This window comes from Poecile atricapillus, chromosome 26, assembly GCF_030490865.1.
Source record: "Poecile atricapillus isolate bPoeAtr1 chromosome 26, bPoeAtr1.hap1, whole genome shotgun sequence".
Classification (NCBI taxonomy): Eukaryota; Metazoa; Chordata; class Aves; order Passeriformes; family Paridae; genus Poecile; species Poecile atricapillus.
In genome coordinates, this window is record NC_081274.1 from 3,538,188 (window position 1) to 3,558,967 (window position 20,780).

Genomic DNA, 20,780 nt, shown 5'->3' on the forward strand with positions numbered 1-20,780 from the left:
AGGCCCAGCACCCACTGCCGCCTCCCTCTTCCCCCCCAGTCCCACAGCATCCCACCGCAGGGGCACGGATGGAGCTGGGCCAGCTCGGCCTGGGGCAGCGCTGGGCTCTCGGCCGCTTCCGCCCGCACTCGCTCCCCACTGCAGCCGCTCCCGCCACCACAGCGCGGGGGGGCCCGGCCTTGGCGCTCCCCCCTCCCACCTCCCCAAATTCCCCTCAAGGGGGGCGCCAAGGCCCGGGGGGGAGGGGCGCAGCTGGGCTCCAGCTGGGGAATGCTGGCAGCTGCGGCTCTGCCTGGACACTGATGAGTCATCAGCGCCGCGCGCTCTGATTGCCTCAGCCCTGCCTGAGCCCTGCGCCTGCACCAAGGGGGGACACCCTGCTCCAGGGGGGATGGCCCCAAAACGGGGGAACCCCAGCAAAGGAACAACAACAAAGGCTCTTTACAAACTGATCCCGTCAACCTCACTGCACATAGGGCCAGGGACATGGACATAAGGAAGTGACAGGAGGAGCCATCAGCTGCACAAAATGTTATTAATTGATGACACAGACTGTGGCTCAGCCAAGGTCCTGCTAAATTCATCAACTTCCAGAAGGACAACAAAGACTTAACACAGCCATCAATATCATTACCTATACAAAAGTGGGGTGCATATTAGGGGGTATGTAGGAGGTGCATTGGGAAGTCTGTACCTCTCCAGGACTTCAGCCAATGGGGAAAGGTAGATGTGACTAAGAAAATTAGGATGAAAAGGAGGCTTTGTTCTCCAACAATTGGAGAAATCTCATTAGAAATGTCCCACGGCCTCACCCTTTTTATGAATGAAATTACTCTTGCAGGACTCCTCTGTCTTCCTTGTGGACAGAAACCTCTGGGGATGTCAATTTTTCCACACACCTTGGGGCTCCTCTGCAATTCCTTCCACCGTCCGGGCCGGCGGGCACTGAGTGCAGCTGAAGGTGCCTCACCCAGTTTGGGGGATCGGCTTCCTCGGCTGGCGGCGGCACCGGGGATTGATTGGGTACCCGAGAGTGAGCAGGAGACAGACGAGGGACGGATCAGGGGGGCTCTCAAGAGTCGGCAGGGAGAGAGCACTGAAAATCTCAGCAGTGACTACAGTGGCATCTTCGGGGAGTAAACATGGCAGGGCACCCAGGGAGAGGACAAAAGGGAAAGCCACAATGGGGTCCCAGCAAAAGGGATGAGGATCCCAAAATATCTCTCAAGGCTCCATTGGGAGCATGTGGAGGTAGTTTGCACATTCTCCCAGAGGGAATTAAGGAAGGACATGGACACCCAGGGGGGCAATAAGGGAAGTCCAGAAGGGATTTAGACAACAGGGGATGGATGGTGTTGGTGTGCTGGGAAGGGACTGGCTGAAGGGGAATGTGCAGGAATGTGCTTAAGGCAAGAAGCACCAGGAGCAATCTATGGGGTGAGAAAAAGGATGATGGAAATGAAGAGGAAGAGAAAAATACCGAGGACTGGGATGTTTCACTGAAGGGTCTTATCCTCAGAATTTGCCAGCTGACTCAGATCCTTTGTATCCCAGTTTTCCAGGACAGGAAAACAAGGAGGTCAGGATTTCAGGGGGTTTCTCTGAGCTGGGAGCGGCAGGAGCGGGCGCAGAGCTGCGGCACCGGGAGCACGGGCTGGGGGCCTGTGGGGAGCTGTGGGGCCGGGCCGGGGCTGTGGGGCAGCCGGGGCTCAGCGCCGGGCGCTGCCTGACCCCAGCACCCCCCGGGCAGGGCCGGCAGTGGCCCCCGGCCCCCAGGAGGCTGCGGGACGCCCCGGCCGCTGCCCGGCCCCGTGGAGCTGCCGGCCCTGCCCGCCGGGGGGGCCGCCTTTGGACACTGCGGCAGGACAGGGACCGGCTCTGGGATACGGGCTGGGGAGGGGAGCCTCAGCACAGCCAGCACCAGGAAGGAACAGCTCAGAAATGGGGATTAGACCTGCAAGGATCCAGATGATCTTTTAAGCATTTTGTGCTGGGTCCCTGCAGAAAGGAAGGATTTTGCAGAAAGCTCAGCAGCTGCCACAGGATGAGCACCCACAGGCACTGAGGGGGGCTGCAGCAGGGCCACAAGAAGCCCCTGCAGCACTTGCTCCCAAAGGCTCAGCAGCTGAATGCAGCAAGGGATGAGCAAAAGGCCAAGCTGAAGGCAAAGGCCATGGCACACTTCCTACAGCCCCTGAGGGATCAAGCCCAGGGCCCAAGGGGGCCCCAGCACCCAGGGGACACCCTCGGCCACAAGCACCTGGCACAGGCATTGCCCTCCTGGCCAGGGGACAGCCCACCCAAACAGCCCCTGGCAAGGAATCAGCCTTCCAGCTGCAGGGCACAAGGACACTGCAAGCACAGACAGGAGCACCCTCAGCACGAGCAAGTCCAGCCCTTGATGGACACGGATTCTTAGCGCTCTCACAGCTCCCATTCCACCAGGGACCCACCACACTGCAGCCCTTGGGAACATCCAGGGTGGCTCTGGATCCAGAGGAGACCTTTCCTGATGGACACAGGGGCCTCTCCATCCACTCAGAATCTTACACCTAAAGGTGCTAGGGAATATTTTAATTATTAAGGCACTAAGTGGGAAAGATGAGTGGGTGTGTTTTATTCAGACACTATTAGCAGATGTTGGGGATGGGTTTGAAATGCAGGAATTTTTATTTGCCCACAATTCTGATTGCAATTTACTGGGAAGGGATTTGATGGCTAAATTGGGAATGCAAATTAATGTTGCAAAAGGTGATACAGAGGCTGGTTCTGTTGTACCTCTGGGTCAAATGTCTGGCAGAGCCACGGCTGAAGTGAGCCCAGAAGTGTGGGCAGCCTCAGGGAAATTGGCAAAATTAGATATGGAGCCTCTCCAAATCTCCCTCAAGCAACCAGGACAAGAGGTGTGGAAAAGCAATCCCCTGTTCCAAGGGAGGGAAGGAAGGGCTCACAGCCTGTCTGTGAGTCCTGCTCAAGGCACAGCTTGGGGAACCAGGGATGGCTCCCTAGAATGCTCCTATCCTGCCAAACAAGAAATCCAATGGAATCCACAGAATGCTGCAGGACCCAAGAAGAAGAAAGGAGATGATGAAACCGAGGCACCCCACACTCTCAGATCCTTACACCAGCCTCAACCAGGTGCCCTCCTCACACTGCTGCCATTCAGAACTTGATGCAAAAGATGCTTTCTGGGGATCTGCCCACTTCCAGAGGATGCAAACACAATTCTGCCTTGGGCTGGCAACAAGAGGTAGAAGGGAAAATGCTCAAGACATGGACGGTCCTTCTGCAGGGATGCACGGAAGCACCGGCCTGATTGGGGCAAGCCTTGCAGGAAATATCAAAGGAATTGACCTCACCCCCAGGGACTGGCTTAATGCAGGATGTGGGTGACTTGATCCAGTCAGGAGGACAAGGAGAAGAGGTAGAGGAAGCCTCTGTGAAATGGCTTCATTGTCAGGCAAAAAAACAGCTCAGAGTATCTGAAAAAAAAGAAAGAGCAAATGGTAGAGAAAATGGTTAAATATTTGAGACCTATTTTGACTGAAAATTTGTCTTGTATTGACCCTGAGAGGGTTCAGGGAATCTCAGAAATAATGTTACCCAGGACTAAAATGGAGCTGGAACAATTCTTAGGATAATTAAGGAAATGCAGGAGCTGGACTGAGGATTCTCTCTTCTAGCCTGAGCATTGTATGACTTTTCTAGCCCCAGATAGCCTCAATGTTATGGAGTGGACATAAGAAAGAGAACAAAACTTAACAAAATGAAAAAAATAAAATGATTGATGCCCCAGCCATGGCTCTTCCAGACTCAGAAATCTGAATTGCAAGGGAATATTAAACAGGCCACCCCTGAGCCTGCACTGAAGGCAACGCAGCAGCAGCCAGGGCTCCCCAGCGGGGGAAGCCCCTGGGCCCGCCCACAGATCCTCTGCTCAAATCCTCGGCCTGGCCACCCTCCTTTGCCATCTCCAGCCACTGCGGGACAATCCTTGCTCTCACTCTTGCAGCTTCAGCCCTTTCTGTGCCTGCCCTCGCCACAGCTGCTGGGGAAGGCACCGGGACAATTCCACTCTGCCTCTCAATTACACTCACACTCTGCCCTGCCTGGGATTAGCTGCTGCCAAAATAGACCAACTTTAAAATGGCTTCAAATCTTATTTCTCTGCTCACACAAGGTTTGCCTTTGCCTTGGGGAAAGGAATTTTAAATGTTTATTTTAAGGGATGTTCCACCACTCAGCAGAGATGTGTTTAACATCTCAACAGACTGGGAATAGCACAAAAGATTCCAGCAGCAAACATCAACCAACATCAACCCCAGACACTGCCCCAGGCACAGCTGGAGACACCTGGTCTGGAAAAGGCTGAGCAGGAAATCCAGGAGTGCCCACCTAATTCACATCACAGGCACAGAAATCCGGGTGCAATAGGAAACCAAATCCTAACAACTCCACACCTTCAAACCAATGAACATTAAACCAAGGGATTTCTATGGGTTCAGACTGTATATAGTTTAGGAAACATCTATTAAATTCACATGTCTTGGAATGATTTTCTCTGCACACCCAGCCAAGGTGAGGAATTAATGATTTCTTTTGCACATCCTGGCCAGACTCAAGTCATGCCTTGATTTTATATTGTTGGAGAATTTTTATTCATCTCGCAGTTTTGGTGACAAGACTACACCATTATTATGCTTTTCTTTAATAATCCTACTTCTATATTGTTACTCAGACTGGTAGTGCTGGGCCAGGGTTGGGAGAATCAGTTTTTAGACTTAGGGCAAGAAGTAGAAAAAATCTTGATTGCTTTGGATTTATTTGGGAATGTGTGTGCATGGCTGTTATGATGGCAAGATTTTGGTATGCATTTTTGAATGTTCACCTTTATGCCTCAGTTTTAAAAACTAAGAGCTTTAAAGGTGACCCCCTTAACTTGAAAAGAGATAGTATAGTATTATTTTCTTCAAAAATGTCACTTTTGGAGTGGCCACAGGTGAGTCATCCCATGGCCTCCTGGGAAGAGAAGCTTTGTTCCAGGCAGCCAGGAAAGGAGCTTTAGAAATGCAAATTAACACTGATGGGACAAAGCCTGCACAATGGCCCAGGGGCTTCCTGCCTGCAGGAGGAATTGGGCTGATTCTCTCTGCCCCTCAGCCCAAGCTCTGCCTGCTTGCACAGATGGAATTTGCACAGCTAAAGGCACAGCCCATTGTGAGGATATCTGACTCTGCAACAGAAATTGGTTAAGCTGCAAAGGAAAACAGAAAATAGGGAATGTTGTGAAAACTTCACTAAAACAAGTGGGGGGGAATCATCCCTGTCCCCACTCCAACATGTGCTGTCACTGTCTATGTTATATAGGGTGTATCAGACCACTGGGGTTTATTTGCTACCACAAGGTCAGGGAAATCAGTTGGGAATCCAAGTATGTGATGATTTAATGAGAGAAAAGCTGACAATTGATGCAGCCCTGGCTGGAGGGAGCACCCAAAAATGGGGAAAAGATGAACAACCACCAGAACAAATCCTGCAACACCATGGACCAGACCCTGGAACCCAAACAAATTGATATCAGATACCAGAGAAACCATTTATCATTTCAATGGGATAATCAGATTACAGGATGCCATTGAAATAATAACCAACCACACAGCTCCAGCTCCTGACCTTCCTCCCAGCCAATCCACTCAGATGAGGAACACAACATTTCACCATGGGATGGGATCACATTATCTATTAGCAGAATAAGGCAGAATTTGTGGAAAAGTAAATGATTCAAACCGCTGTTGACAAATAGATGAGAACAGATACCAAAGGAAACAAGAAAGCAGCTCATGAACCAGTCCAAATGAGGAAAGGATGGAAATGGGAAACGTTTTTGTGCTTCCCCAGCAGACCATGGGTTAAAGAAATGCCAGACAGAGCTGTCCCCCTTCAAACCTACACCCCAAAAATCCTGTAACTCAGGGATTCCTCCCCGAAAAAAATCTAGGATCTCCCCAAATTGAGTGAAAGGGGGGATGGGACCCACAGACTGAGCAGGGGGTCTTGGAACCCCCAAATCCGAGCACGGGGGAGGGGGTTAGAGATTGGAGGAATGATTGGGAAGGGATGTGGAAGAAGAGTAGGAAAAGGAGAGGACTGAAACCCCCAAAGCGTGGGGGAGGGTGCTGGGAAACCCAAATTGCATTGAGAGGGGTCAATGGACTGGGGGAAGGATGAGAAAGGGGGAGAGAGGAGACGGAAAGGTGGGCTTGGGATGAAAGAAATGTGGTTCCCTGTCCCGCAGCACTCGATCCATGGAGCGATTCCCTGTGGCTTGCGGGGAGGAAGATCCGCATTGGGGGATCCCCAAGCCCCCTGCCCATCCCAGCGTGTCCATCTCGCTGGTGCCCTCGAGCTCCCAGCCCGGCCCCGGCCGCCTGCTCTGCTCCCTGATGGATTTCTCCCCTGCCCACATCCAGCTGAGCTGCTCCCAGGGCCAGCAGCAGCTCTCGGGCCACGTGCTGGCCACTGCCGTGCTCCCCAGCGGGGACTGGAGCCAGCAGCTCCTGGTGCTGCTGGAAACCGCCCCCGGCAATGCGGGCTCAGCTCCAGCTGCCAGGTGGAGCACGTCAGCCTGGAGCACCCCCTGAGCCGGCACTGGGGCACGGCCCGGCCCCCACAGCGCCGCCAGGGGCTGCCAGGACACGGAGGCCATTTGGGGCTCCTGGGCTTAACTGGCAGCCCCTCCTTGAGAACCCCTCTCCCCCTGTCCCAGCTCCCCTCATCCCCCTCTCCCAGCCCTTTCCCACCGCCTCCCGGTCCCGCTCCGCTCACCCCAGAGCTCCTCGCCAGCAGCCGAGAGATGCAGGACGAGGGGGAGGAGGAGGAGGAGGAGCGGGAGGAAGAGGAGGGGTAGAGGAGGAGCAGGAACTGCAAGAGGAGCAGCAGAGGAGGCCCCACGTGCGTCCATCGCTCTCTGGATCTGCAGCCCCTTCGCGCCGGGAGCATCGGGCCCGCATCCCGCAGCTCACCGGGGACGGGAACCTCGCCCCGAAGGTCTTGGGCCGTCCTGGCAGGATTTGTTTGAAGGGGAAGGGATATTTGGAGCTCACTCGAAGTATCTTTGGGGACCCCTGTTCCTTTTTCTGGGCACGGGCAGGGCAGAGCGATGTTTGGATCTTGCAGGACTCCAAAGCTGACCTGAGATGCCCGGTACCGGCAGGGGGAGGGGAGCAGCGAAAAGGGGGGAGCCCCGGGAGTCCCGGAGCCTGAAATGGGGGCCTGGAGAGGGGGGACCCCGAGAGCCGGGAGTGAGGGGAGCCTGGAGAAGGGGCAGCCCGGAGAAGGGATGAGCCTGCACAGGGGGAAGCCCTGGGACACCAAAGTGGGGACCCCACAGAAGGGGAACCTCAGGGACGGATTTTTTCCTATGATGTTTTGATGTTTTCTGATGTTTTGGAGGTTTTCATGGACACAAGACACCTGATGACTTCTAGAGATGGACTTGGGCAGGAGGAACCCTGAATCCTAGGTGGTCACCCCTTGTTTTTTTCCCCCAAACCAGACTTCTCATTCCCAAGCATTAGACAAATGGAGGAGAAGGAGGCAGAGAGGAAGATGCTCTGGGACCCCCAGGCAACAACAGTCAGTACAATAGTGGAGGCAAAAGCATTATCACCAAATACATCTGCCCAGAGGGCAGAACTGGTTGCCTTAACCAGAACACTAGAATTAAGTGAAGGGAAAAGGGTAACATATGGACTGACTCAAAGTATGCTTTTGGAGTGGTGCATATACATGGGACACTGTGGAAAGAAAGAGGACTGCTGTCTCCTCAAGACACACACATTAAACATCAAGATGCAGTACTGCAATTAATAAAAGCAGTACAAAAGCCTGAGCAAGTAGCAATCATGCACTGCAAAGCTCACCAATCAGGAAGCTCCAAAATTCATGACAGAAATCGGAAAGCAGACTGGACAGCCCGACAAGCTGCTCGAGAAGCGCAAACTGCAATGGCACTGATACCTTTAAAAACTAATGTATCTCAATTCAATTTACCTCCAGAACCAAAATGTTCAATAAAAGATGAGAAATTGGGACGCTCACTGAATGCACAGAAGAATTCAGAAGGGTGGTATGTGACTACACAGGGACAAGTAGTGGTACCCTCCTTGATAATGAGGGAAATCCTACAAATTAAACATAATGAATGTCATTGGAGCGCAGAGCCACTGATTAAATTGATAAAAAAAAATTTAATTTCAGTATGGATGTTAAAAATCCAAAATCATTAATGTCAAAATGTGAAATTTGCTTAAAGAACAATCCAGTGGCTAGACGATAGGCACAATTAGGGAAAACCAGGAGATTATTGGCAAGTAGATTTTGTAGAATTACCAAGAACTCGAGGATACAAATATCTATTGGTAGGGGTTGACACATTTTCAGGATGGCCAGAAGCTCTTCCCTGTTGCACAAATCAAGCAAAGGAGACAGTCAAGTGGTTACTGCAAGAAATCATTCCAAGATTTGGGGTGCCTCTAGGAATATCATCAGATAGGGGCCCACATTTCACAGCCACAGTAGTGAGGGAGGTGAGTAGGTTACTGGGAATAGCTTGGCATCTCCATACACCATGGAGACCCCAATCCAGTGGACAGGTAGAGAGGATGAATCAGACATTGAAGAGGCAAATCAGCAAAATATGCCAAGAGGCTAAATTGCAGTAGCCACAAGCTTTACCAATAGCACTGCTGAGGACTCGGATAAAGCCTAGAAGCGGGATGTCAGTCAGTCCTTATGAGATATTGGATGGGAAACCATATGAATCCCCTGAACCTAATCCAAATGTACATGTTACAGGGAAGCAAGAGGTGTAGAATTATGTTCTGTCTCTTGGAAAAGCTCAAGCTCAACTTCGGCGCACCCTTGTGTGGAACAGGCCGCTGACTCTTGAGAATCCAGTTCATGACATCCCCCCGGGAGATGAAGTGTACGTTAAAAGCTGGAACGAAGAACCATTAAAAGAAAGGTGGAATGGACCCTATCAGGTACTGTTAACTACCTTGACAGCAGTCAAAGGAGCTGGACTGGATCCCTGCATACATTACACCAGAGTGAAGGTTTCCCCTGCACTGTGGACTGCACAAACTGTGGGGCCAACAAAGCTGCAGATAAAGCGGGTTTGATTGTTTCAAATGTCTAGGTTGCTGGTGACTGTAATGGTGATTTTTTTATGGCCTTCACTGCCATCAGTTGGAATCAAAGTTACCTTGGGATGTGAAATGCAAAAGGATCAGCTGACAACTCTTCATTTGAGAATGAAGAGGGATGTGGGGGTGCAGCCAGAAACACAAGAGATAAAAGTCTCTAATCCTATTCAGGCAGAAAATGGGATGATTGCATTAATGAAAGATTTTGCCAACGTGCTAAACACCAGCAAAATAACTGCCTGTCTGCCAATACCAAAGGCAGCAGGAGACGCAATAAATCGGGGAATTATAACATCAAAATTTCCTGAAATGCAAAAGAATAAAAATGAAAATGTGAGCTGTGTATTGCAAATAGATTACGAGTACCAAAATAAGACAGTGTTTGAAAATGCTGTGAAGCCAAAGTATTCATCTAGATGGGATTGTCATGAAAATGGAGGAAAGTATGAACCAAAACTAGGCTGGTATGGGGGATTAGGGAATTATGGATGGTGTTATGAAAAGATAGCAAAGGTTATTAAAGAAAAGATTCCTGTGTTGAAGTGGAAGTGTGAAGGACAGGAAGGAAAAGATCGGGCTGAAGCTTGGGACAGTGCATGGTCAATGAGTGTGCTTCAGAAATTCCAATCTATGGCAGATAGCCCTTGGTGCATTAAGTGCGAAGGCTCTGAAAATGAAACAGATCCAGGGGTATGGAACACTGCAACCAGTAGTAGAATGGAGGCAGACAAAGTGAATTGGTGGGTATGGAACAAAACTTAGGACTGTACTTCTGATGATGAAGAAATAAAACAAATGCCACCACTAGTGATAGCTCTGCAAATTGGATGTGCCTGCAGAGGAATCAAACATAAACAAGGTGAAATAAATGACAAGATAGGACAAGTGATCCAAAAGGTAATATGTAGCACAAGTACAATTCAGAGTCCAGGCCAATTTGGATGGGCAGCAAGCGATGGCAGCTGGACAACACATTTGCCTGTAGGTGAAAAAGTAAAAGAGATTACTTTAGGCCTCCCCACCTTATGCCCAATTTGGAAAAGGTCCCCATTCAAGGGAGAGCATGAACTTCTGTAAATAAGGATGAGACGAGAAGTTCAGGAGAACAAAACTGAAGATGAAGAAAGATGGCAGGAACCCTCCAGTAGTGTAAAATCTGAGTGGGCTCTGGAATCCTTGTTTGGTCCAATAGCAAATTATAACAATAGAAAGATGTTGTACAAACTTACAGGTCAGGTAGAAAGATTGGCAAGAGTTACCAAAGAGGGATTTAGAGAGCTAAATGTACAATTACAAGCCACAACTAAAATGACCCTGCAAAACAGATTGGCTTTAGATATGTTATTGTTGAATGAACACGGAGTATGCGGGTACCTAAAAGGACAAATTGATCACTGCTGCATCCACAGCCCAAATGGAACTGCAGATGTAGAACACGACATTAATCCATTAAAACAAATAGAACAGGAAGCACAGAAAGAGAGGGAAGATCTCACCACAAGTTAGTTAGATACAATTTTTGAAGGGTTGGGATGGAATGTGAGCTCCTGGATCAAATCTATTCTTGAGAGTCTGATAATCCTACTAATTGTGTTCTTAGCAATCTGGTTAATCTGTGCAGTTCTGAAAGGAGAGATAAAGAAAAGAGTATCCTGGAACCAGAAGATAATAAAGGCACTGACACGGGACAGAGATCCACATCCGCATTTGTCATCTCCAAGTCCTCCAGAGTGTAACAACGCTTACGACAACTGTGGATTCGAAGATGAACATCAAGTATAAACTCAGAAAAAGGACTGTATATAGTGAAAGCATTACACTTATTATAGCAAAGTGAAATATTTTCAAAGGGGGGAAATATGTTACTATGGGATTAAATGTTTCTGAAAATGTTTCTTAAAATCATGTAGAGGTAGGCCACAACAGTGCTTGGTATTAGGGATGGACTAGCAAGCTGAAATGTTTACGGTAACGGGAACTGGTACTTGGGGTCTCCAAGATACCCACCCAGAGATAAGATTCGGACATGTTCGTGCAAGGATGAATTAAGTCTCATGAAGCAATATGGACAAAGTTAATGAAGCAATATTGATAAGGTTGTTACAGTGATTACTGCTACAGCTGAAATTGTAGAAATATGTGCACTTTGGATAAAGATGATGGAGCTAGATTTGGGTTGCTGATACCCCTAGTTCCCCCACGCTTCAATAAAGCACCTGCATATAACCAGTCTGTGATTATGTGTGTTCCTGAATGCTAACAAAGACAGATCAAAAACTTCGAAAACACCAAAAATCTGATATCACCCAAAATACAAATATTCTGCCCCCACAAAAAAACAAAGCACCAACATTCAGCCCAATAAAGCTCAGAAACTCCAAGATTCAGCCCCGTGAAAATCGTGCATCTCCCTGCCCGGGCACTCGCTGCATGGGGGGGTGAGGGGGGCAATGAGGCCGGGCCGGAGCAGGGGGTGCCTGAGAGAGGCCCCGAGCCCGGGGGAAGCCCCTGCAGAGCCATGGAAGTGGCTCCTGGCCGGACTCGGGGATCCCCCTGGCGATCCCCGCTGGAGCAGCCTGGTCCTGAGGGACTCTGGCCCCTGGCAGGGACCCCAGGCTGCAGCAGGACAAGGATTCCTGTCCCTCAGGGGGAGGCACTGACATGACCTGACTGTGACCCCCATCCCTGTGCCTCTGGGCGGGGAGGGGGACGGAGAGGGGCACAAAGTTAAGGCCGGGAAGGAGGGAGAGCGGGGGGGAAGATGGATTTCCGTAGAAATTACGTTGCTTCTCGTCTTCTTGTTCTGACATGCTTGATAATAAATTCAATTAATTTAAACCCAAGTCAGGTGTGCTGTGCCCGTGACCAAGGATTAAACTCTCCCCACCCTCATCCAGACCCCCGAGCCTTTCCTTGTGTGTTCTGCTCCCCGCCCGGGACAGGAAGGAGAGTCACAGAGTTTTGGCCTCGCTCCGGCATGCCCTGCTCCATCCCGGACTCACCCCCAGCTCGCAGCGCCCTCAGCTCCCGGGCACCCCGAGTTCCCGGCGCTTCAGCGCAGCGGCGCTTCCTTGGCCTCCTGCCCGGGCCGGGCCCAGCGCCGGGGCCGCTCCTCAGCCCAGGCTGCCGAGAAATGGCGGAGCTCAGCCCAAGGGAGGCGAGTCCGTGCCGTGTGCAGAGCCCGCCGCTGGCTGCGATTGGCTGCTTCTGCCGTCACTCGTGGCTCTGGCGCGCGCTGATTGGGCAGAGCGGGGACAAGCCCGGCCCCGCTGGCGCCCCCAGGGCGGCCGTGGGGCAGGAGAGCCGCCATTGCCGGAGCGTCTGTGCGGGCCCGGCAGCGGCGGCAGCAGCGGCCGGAGCCCGGTGAGGCGGCGGCGGAGCTCGGAGGCGGCCCCGGCCATCGCAGGTGGGAGCCGCGCTCGGTTCTGCGGGGGCTCGGGGCTCGCTGCGGGCCCGGGAGGGGGCGGCAGGGGGCTGTGGCGGGTGGCTTGTGCCGTGGCCGGCCCGTGTTGGCCCTGGGCTGAGGGCGCTGCGGGAGCGGCTGCCCGCGGTCTCCTTGCCGCTGGGGCCTCGGCAGGAGGCGGTGGCGGAGCAGCGCTGGCTCGTCCCGCTTCGTGTCGGGAGGCCGGAGGTGGCTGCGCTGTGCCCGGGGCTGGGCGGGAAAATTCCCGGCGCCAGAGGTTTGTGTGGCCCAAGGAGCCAGAGGAGTGGTGTGCGAGTGACTTTATTGCTGCCCAAAGGGAGAGGCCATGGGCCATTTGCCGTGTGCTCTCTCCACTTGTTGGAGGACGCGGCCTCGTTTTCGTCCTGATTTTCCCGGCCGCATGTCCCTGTCCCTTTGCCCAACACTGGCGGAGGTGCTTGGAAGGTTCCGCCTTCCCGATCCGCCTGCTGCATGTCCTTTTTGTATAACACCCGATATTCCTGGCTCTGTGAAGTGCTTGTTCTTCTGGAAGTTCACGAATGTGTTGGGACTTGGTCTGAGCAGCAGTCCTTATCAATTAGTAACATTTTCTGTAACTGATGGTTTATCCCATTTCTTCCTTATGTACAAGTCCCTGGCCCCATCTCCAAGCAGATTCACTCATTGCCTCTGTTTTTTCTTCCTGGGTCTTTGTTTTTGGGATTGCTCTCAGTGCCCTCATTCTCTGTCCTTTTGTAGCCGTTTGTGGCTCAGGAGGCCTGGCTGCCACCTGCATCCCCTTGCTCAGCTGCTGAATGAGCTGCACTCAGCAAGGTGTGGTGCATGGTAAAAAGATGAGAGTTGCTGTAGCACATGAGAGGAGAAACGGCATTTGTTTAACCCATGGTCTGTGAGGGAAGCACAAAACCGTGTCCCATTCCCATCCTTTCCACGTTTGGACAAGTACATGAGCTGCTTTGCTGTTTCCTTTGTTATCTGTTTTACTACTTTTCCATTGCCATCTATCTGCCAAGAGTAGTTTGAGTTACTTAACTTTTCCACAAACTCTGCCTTGATTTTCTGCTAAAAGGTAATCTGATCCCATCTCATGGTGAAATGTTGTGTTCCTCATCTGAGTGGATTGGTTGGGGGGAAGGTCAGGAGCTGGAGCTGTGTGGTTGGTTATTATTTCAATGACATCCTGTAATCTAATTATGCTATTGAAATGAGAAACTGATTCTTTGGTACCTGATATGAATTCATCAGGGTTCCCAGGGTCTGGTCCATGGTGTTGCAGGATTTGTTCTGGTGATCGTTCATCTTTTCCCCAGTTTTGGGTGCTCCCTCCTGATATGCAAAATAAAAAGAGCTCTATAACTCGCAGAGTAGTTATAAGAGTAGGTATGAATTTATTCAGCACTGAGATGCATGGGGGATATCTCCTCTGATACGCATGCACACCTTTTTGATTTGGTTTTCTCTTTTTATCTTTTACAGACTAGGTTTACAAGATATGCCTAAAACATATTCTTTTTGTAACTCTGCTTGTCCTCACTTCATATTACAATTAACTCCATGCCCCTTTCAGTCCTTTGGCCACCTTTTGTAACTTTAAATCTGTTCTTTCCGGCTTAGGGTCTAAAGAATCTCCTTTATGTTGTGGTGCCTTTGTCTTTGCATCTTGTTTGTGTATTCCATCTCCTTATCTTAACTTGCAGTCTGACTCTTTTCTTGTTCTTGTGGATCAGCGTGTCAGGGTATGGTTTTTGTCAAACCCCTCTTTTAGTCAAGCATTTATTTGTGTTTATTTCCTAATTTTTAATTTCTGTTTCACTCCAGCCAGGGCTGCATCAATTGTCAGCTTTTCTCTCATTAAATCATCACATACTTGGATTCCCAAGTGATTTCCCTGAACTTGTGGTAGCAAATAAACCCCACTGGTCTGATACACCCTATATAACATAGACAGAGACAGCACATGTTGGAGTGGGGACAGGGATGATTCCCCCCAATTTGTTTTAGTGAAGTTTTCACAACATTTTCCATTTTCTGTTTTCCTTTGCAGCTTAACCAATTTCTGTTGCAGAGTCAGATATCCTCACAATGGGCTGTGCCTTTAGCTGTGCAAATTCCATCTGTGCAAGCAGGCAGAGCTTGGGCTGAGGGGCAGAGGGAATCAGCCCAATTCCTCCTGCAGGCAGGAAGCCCCTGGTCCATTGTGCAGGCTTTGGGCCATCAGTGTTAATTTGCATTTCTAAAGCTCCTCTCCTGGCTGCCTGGAACAAAGCTTCTCTTCCAGGGCAGACATCCCGTGACTCACATGTGGCCACCCCACAGAATCTGCTATTTTTTTTTTTATTTTAACAATATTTTATTAACTGTTTATGTGTTAAAGCGCCAACTTTAAAGCTCTTCTAGTTTTCAAAGTGGAGCTTAAAGGTGAACATTGAAAAACTCATACCATCATTTTGTCGTCACTAAGAGTCATGTACAAATATAAAACAAGAATGAGAAAGCAATCAAGTGTTTTCTTTTTATTCTCCTACGACTAAAATCTGATTCTCACACCACTGGCCCAAACAGAACCGACAATATAGAAATAAAATTATTACAAAAAATTATTCTCATGGTGTAATCTTTTTACTGAAACTGTGAAAAGCAAAAACTCTCCACAATGTCTTTAGAGAAATAAGGCATTACTTGATTCTGGCCAGAATGTGCAACAGGAATAATTTCATGCACACTTAGGCTGGGTGTGCAGAGAAAATCATTCCATGACACATGAGTTTGACTAGATTTTTCTAAATTTATACAGTCTGACCCCATAGAAATCCCTTGGTTTAATGTTCATTGGTTTGAAGGTGTGGAGTTGTTAGGATTTGGTTTCCTGTTGCAGCCGGATTTCTGTGCCTGTGATGTGAATTAGGTGAGCACTCCTGGATTTCCTGCTCAGCCTTTTCCAGACCAGGTGTCTCCAGCTGTGCCTGGGGCAGTGTCTGGGGTGGATGTTGGTTGATGTTTGCTGCTGGGTGTTGATGTTTTGATGGTTGTTATCTGGGGGAGAATCTTTTGGGCTATTCCCAGTCTGTTGTAAATTTCATCTCTACTGAGTGGTGGAACATCCCTTAAAAAAAACCCTTTAAAATTCCTTTCCCCAAGGCAAAGGCAAACCTAGTGTGACCAGAGAAATAAGATTTTAAGCTATTTTAAAGTTGGTCTATTTTGGCAGCAGCTAATCCCAGGCAGGGCAGAGTGTGAGTGTAATTGAGAGGCAGAGTGGAATTGTCCCGGTGCCTTCCCCAGCAGCTGTGGCAAGGGCAGGCACAGAAAGGGCTGAAGCTGCAAGAGTGAGAGCAAGGATTGTCCTGCAGTGGCTGGAGATGGCAAAGGAGGGTGGCCAGGCCAAGGATTTGAGCAGAGGATCTGTGGGCAGGCCCAGGGGCTTCCCCCGCTGGGGAGCCCTGGCTGCTGCTGCGTTGCCTTCAGTGCAGGCTCAGGGGTGGCCTGTTTAATATTCCCTTGCAATTCAGATTTCTGAGTCTGGAAGAGCCATGGCTGGGGCATCAATCATTTGATTTTTTTTCATTTTATTAAGTTTTGTTTTCTTTCTTATGTCCCCTGTCTAACACTGACGCTATCTGTGGCTAAAGAAGTTCTGGCTAGAAGAGAGAATCCTCAATCCGGCTCCTGCATTTCCCTGTTAATTGTAGGAATTGTCCCGTTTTAATCCTGGGAAATGTTATTTCTGAGATTCCATGAACCCTCTCAGGGTCAATAAAACACAAAGCTTCAGTCAAAATAGGTCTCAAATATTTAACCATTTTCTCCACGATTTGCACTTTTTTTTCAGATACTCAAAGCTGCTTTTTTGCCTGAAAATGAAGCCATTTCACAGACGCTTCCTCTACCTCTTCTTGTCCTCCTGACTGGATCAAGTCATCCACATCCTGCATTAAGCCAGTCCCTGGGGGTGAGGTCAATTCCTTTGATGTTTCCTGCAAGGCTTGCCCCAATCAGGCCGGTGCTTCCATGCGTCCCTGCAGAAGGACCGTCCATGTCTTGAGCATTTTCCCTTCTACCTCTTGTTGCCAGCCCAAGGCAGAATTGTGTTTGCATCCTCTGGAAGTGGGCAGATCCCCAGAAAGCATCTTTTGCATCAAGTTGTGAATGGCAGCAGTGTGAGGAGGGCACCTGGTTCAGGCTGGTGTAAGGATCTGAGCCTGTGGGGTGCCTCGGTTTCATCATCTCATTTCTTCTTCTTGGGTCCTGCAGCATTCTGTGGATTCCATTGGATTTCTTGTTTGGCAGGATAGGAGCATTCTAGGGAGCCATCCCTGGCTCCCCAAGCCGTGCCTTGAGCAGGACTCCCAGACAGGCTGTGAGCCCTTCCTTCCCTCCCTTGGAACAGGGGATTGCTTTTCCACACCTCTTGTCCTGGCTGCTTCAGGGAAATTTGGAGAGGCTCCATATCTAATTTTGCCAATTTCCCTGGGGCTGCCCACACTTCTGGGTACACTTGAGCCTAGGCTCTGCCAGACATTTGACCCAGAGGTACAACAGAACCAGCCTCTGTATCACCTTTTGCAACATTAATTTGCATTCCCCATTTAGCCATCAAATGTCGGAGAAGGGAGACGCAGACACCAGGTGGTCGTCAAGCAAATCTCGTTTATTGATCCTTACAGTCGTGTTTAAATACATGATTTAATTAGCTCATACATATTGCAAAAGTATAGCTCATCATTGGTTATTCTGCTATTTACGTCACTACGAAACATAGCTATCTGCCTCTGCATTCTTGCGGTTACCAGACCGTCCCTGTTCCTTCTTTTTCGTTCTGTTTACCACATTCTTGTTCTCCTCCCCACATCTCAAGGGCAATCCGGCCTTGAGACTGTCTCTACACTAGTTATGTTTTATCTCTAGCAAGTTTGTACAGTCATGGCCTTTCTCGCCTAACCATTCTGCCACAAAAGTCTCCACACTTCCCCCGCTTTCTTTTTGGCAAGCGTTTTAGTACATCTGTCCCACACCTTAGGGTGGATAAACCTTACAAACTCATTTACGACTTTGACAACCCAACGCCTTGTAATAACAAGCGAATTAGGTTTACGACTTAATTAATTTACAACTTACTATCTAACCTTTTTCGATGATTCCATCATCCTTCTGGGCCCAGGCTCTCCCGTCAAGAATAGACTCACTATCTTGACCGCTGCTCCTTGACTCAGGGTATCCTTGCTTTCTTCTTGTCTCACTTTTCTTGTTCCTGGGTTTCGGCACCATATGTCGGGGTCAAGCAAGGCTGGTACCCTGGCTGGAACCAGCACGGGCGGCTATCCTCAGCCGCGCGGTCCATATCCCACTGCATCAATGTGATGGATGGCAATATGGCGATTTATTGCAGGGAAACTTAACATTTTATAGCCTGGGGGTCACTGTGTTACTCCCATCTGCATACGTCACACCTGGGTGCTATTGGCTAATTGCAGGTTTTGCTATCCTAACAGAGAGGGGGTCTAGCAGCTTCCCGTTACAATCCCGAATTCTTCCGCAGCGCAATGCCCTAGACTACAACATATTCCCCCCTCTCTATGAATAATTAATTTGCTAAAATATAAGGTATATTAGTCTTAAAAATTCTAATGTTATTTTTTATACGTACTTCTAAACACTTTGTCTTAAACTATTATCTAACTACTTTTAACACACGTGCTCTATATATATGTAGTCTAAGCATGAAAGCAATTTGCTAAAAGGATAAACACACAATTACAATTTGCTTTATATATAGTTAGATGGAGTCTCTACACTTCCCAAATCTTCTACAGAATTTCTCCAACACGATTCAGTCCTGGAACATTCACTGCTCCCGTGATGTCAGCTGGCAGCTGATCGGTGACTGAGGGCTTTGATGTTCAAGTTGTTCTTTAGACCCTTCTAAATCTTAGAAACACCACATCATAATAACAACATAAAATTTCTGTTGGCAAATGTCTGTTAATGTTTAGACACAACTGTGTCCTGACAGGTCCACTTCTGATCCATGTCTGGAGTATCAAGACTGTGTGATGACATCTCTGTTCACTGGATCTCATGTGTTCAGAGGCAGACAGTCTGGTCAGATGGACAGGTGACTTTTCTGAATCTGTCAACAAAACACAGTCACTTCTCTCCTTGAAGTTAATGAAATACACTAATCAAATTGCTTTTAGGGAATCAATTTCCCCCGTTTTCTAAAAAATAAAAATGAAATGTATTTCTGTTCAACATTAACACAAAACCTTATATACAATTAGTAAGAACGTATAACAGTTAAAAATCAATTAATATGAAGGTACTGTTAATTATTAAAACACTGCACCAGCATCTCATAGTTAACAAACAAACAAAACCAAAAATCATCAGTGAAGGATTGGATCATCATCTCCGGAAGTGATTCTCCAAGCTCACTTTAAAATTGATCCAGCTGTCATATTAATAGGGTCAAATTGCAAAGTCAAAAAGTGACTCAAATACTGATTTGGGACAAAAAACATCTGGATCTGTTGATAAACATTCTGTCCAGGTAAAGTTAAGACTTGGCCAGGGCCTTAGACTTTAAACTGGAAAGATGTCTCTTAATATATTTTTAGAACAAGATTTTTAATAGCAACAGCTATGAGATGCTTACAGCATTTGTACAAAGCAAATAATCGGAAGCCTTAGGTACCAGACTAATTAAATCATTCAGCAGTTGGTTTAATTTGAAGCCTCTTTAATGGCAGCTGATTTTTAGCAATGGTACATCTTAAAATTCTGGAAACACTAAAAAATAAAAAAATAAATAAAAAATAAAGCTATGAAAAACAAAACCTGCAGAGATTGTAACAACCAATAGAACTCCCAATGAAGTCTAGGGTGTCACAGTCTGCATTCATTTCTGTCCACAAGCAGGTGTTCATCAGTGGTTTATCATAGTTGCTTCAGTTGTAGCTGTCTTCATATTTCTAGGAAAATAACTATGGTTTGCAATTTAAACAAGTGTTTTCAGTGAAACATAAAACAATTCAAAGTAAACAAAATTTAAACTTAACAATAATTATTTATAACAAAAGGAAATAGCAAAACCTAACTTTAAAAAAAAATATCTAAGTTATACAGCTTAACTTAAAAACATCTAAGTCAACAGTAACATGGATTCATTATAAAATTATAAAAATTTAACAAATACATCACAATTCCATGCCATTTAGCTTTGAGAATAACCCATAATAACTGCAAATGTTACTAAAAACACTCATTCACAACAAGAATTTGCCTAGTATATGCTCAAATTTGCTAAGACTCCAAAGTGCAGCCTTTCCAAAGAAAAAGCCACAATACAGGATTGGGCAAGTTGTCATTTAGCTTTTGCAGCACTTCTCAAAAATATCAAGTCCAATTTTTAAACTAAAATCCAAAATCCAAAGTGGTATATATGCAGTTATATGTGTTTTGTATAACAATTCACATTAAAATTTCCTTATTAAAATTGTCAAAAACTCAACAAATGGGTAATATATGATCAACATAACTTTGAAATTACTGAAACAAAACAAGAATCTTTTAAGTTTCTTGGGATGCAAAAATACAACATTTAAATCTTTTAATCGATTTGTGAAGGCACTTAATTCAATAGAAACTTATTTTTAAATCTCAATTTTAATTACAACAATTTGCTAATTTATAAACAATACAATTTACAAAGCTTCTAATTTTTAAATTGTCTAATTAAAACTATCTCTTTTTCTTATCCTTCTCAAAGATGTCCAGCTTTCTGTTGTTCTTCTTTTGTTTTGTAGTTTTACTTTCGGCGGTTCCATTGAAGTCGCTGTTACTTGTTTCAGCGGTGGTTGCCATGGCGACAGCGTACTGCCGTGTGTTTTCCTGAACTGGGCCGTGCCGGGCTACTTTTTAAATCTGAGAAAAACTCTGAAAACTCCAACTGCATAAACTCATAATTACTTAAAACACAAAATTAACTCCAAAAGGGTACATGAACACCTTTTAAAAACTCAGTAAATTATGACTTTGTAACAAACTCGGTATTGTCCCGCCGCTTCTCGGGGGGGGGGGGGGGGGGGGGTTGTGAACCGCTTGTATCTCAGTCAAAGTCAAAACTGGTGGGTTACTTCCCGTTTGCCGTGCCT

At 47.7% G+C, this 20,780-nt stretch overlaps 1 pseudogene; it reads left to right on the plus strand.

Annotated features, from left to right (window-relative positions):
* The window catches only part of LOC131588505 (zinc finger protein 208-like), a 911,601-nt pseudogene that overhangs the window by 675,965 nt on the left and 214,856 nt on the right, over positions 1 to 20,780 (plus strand).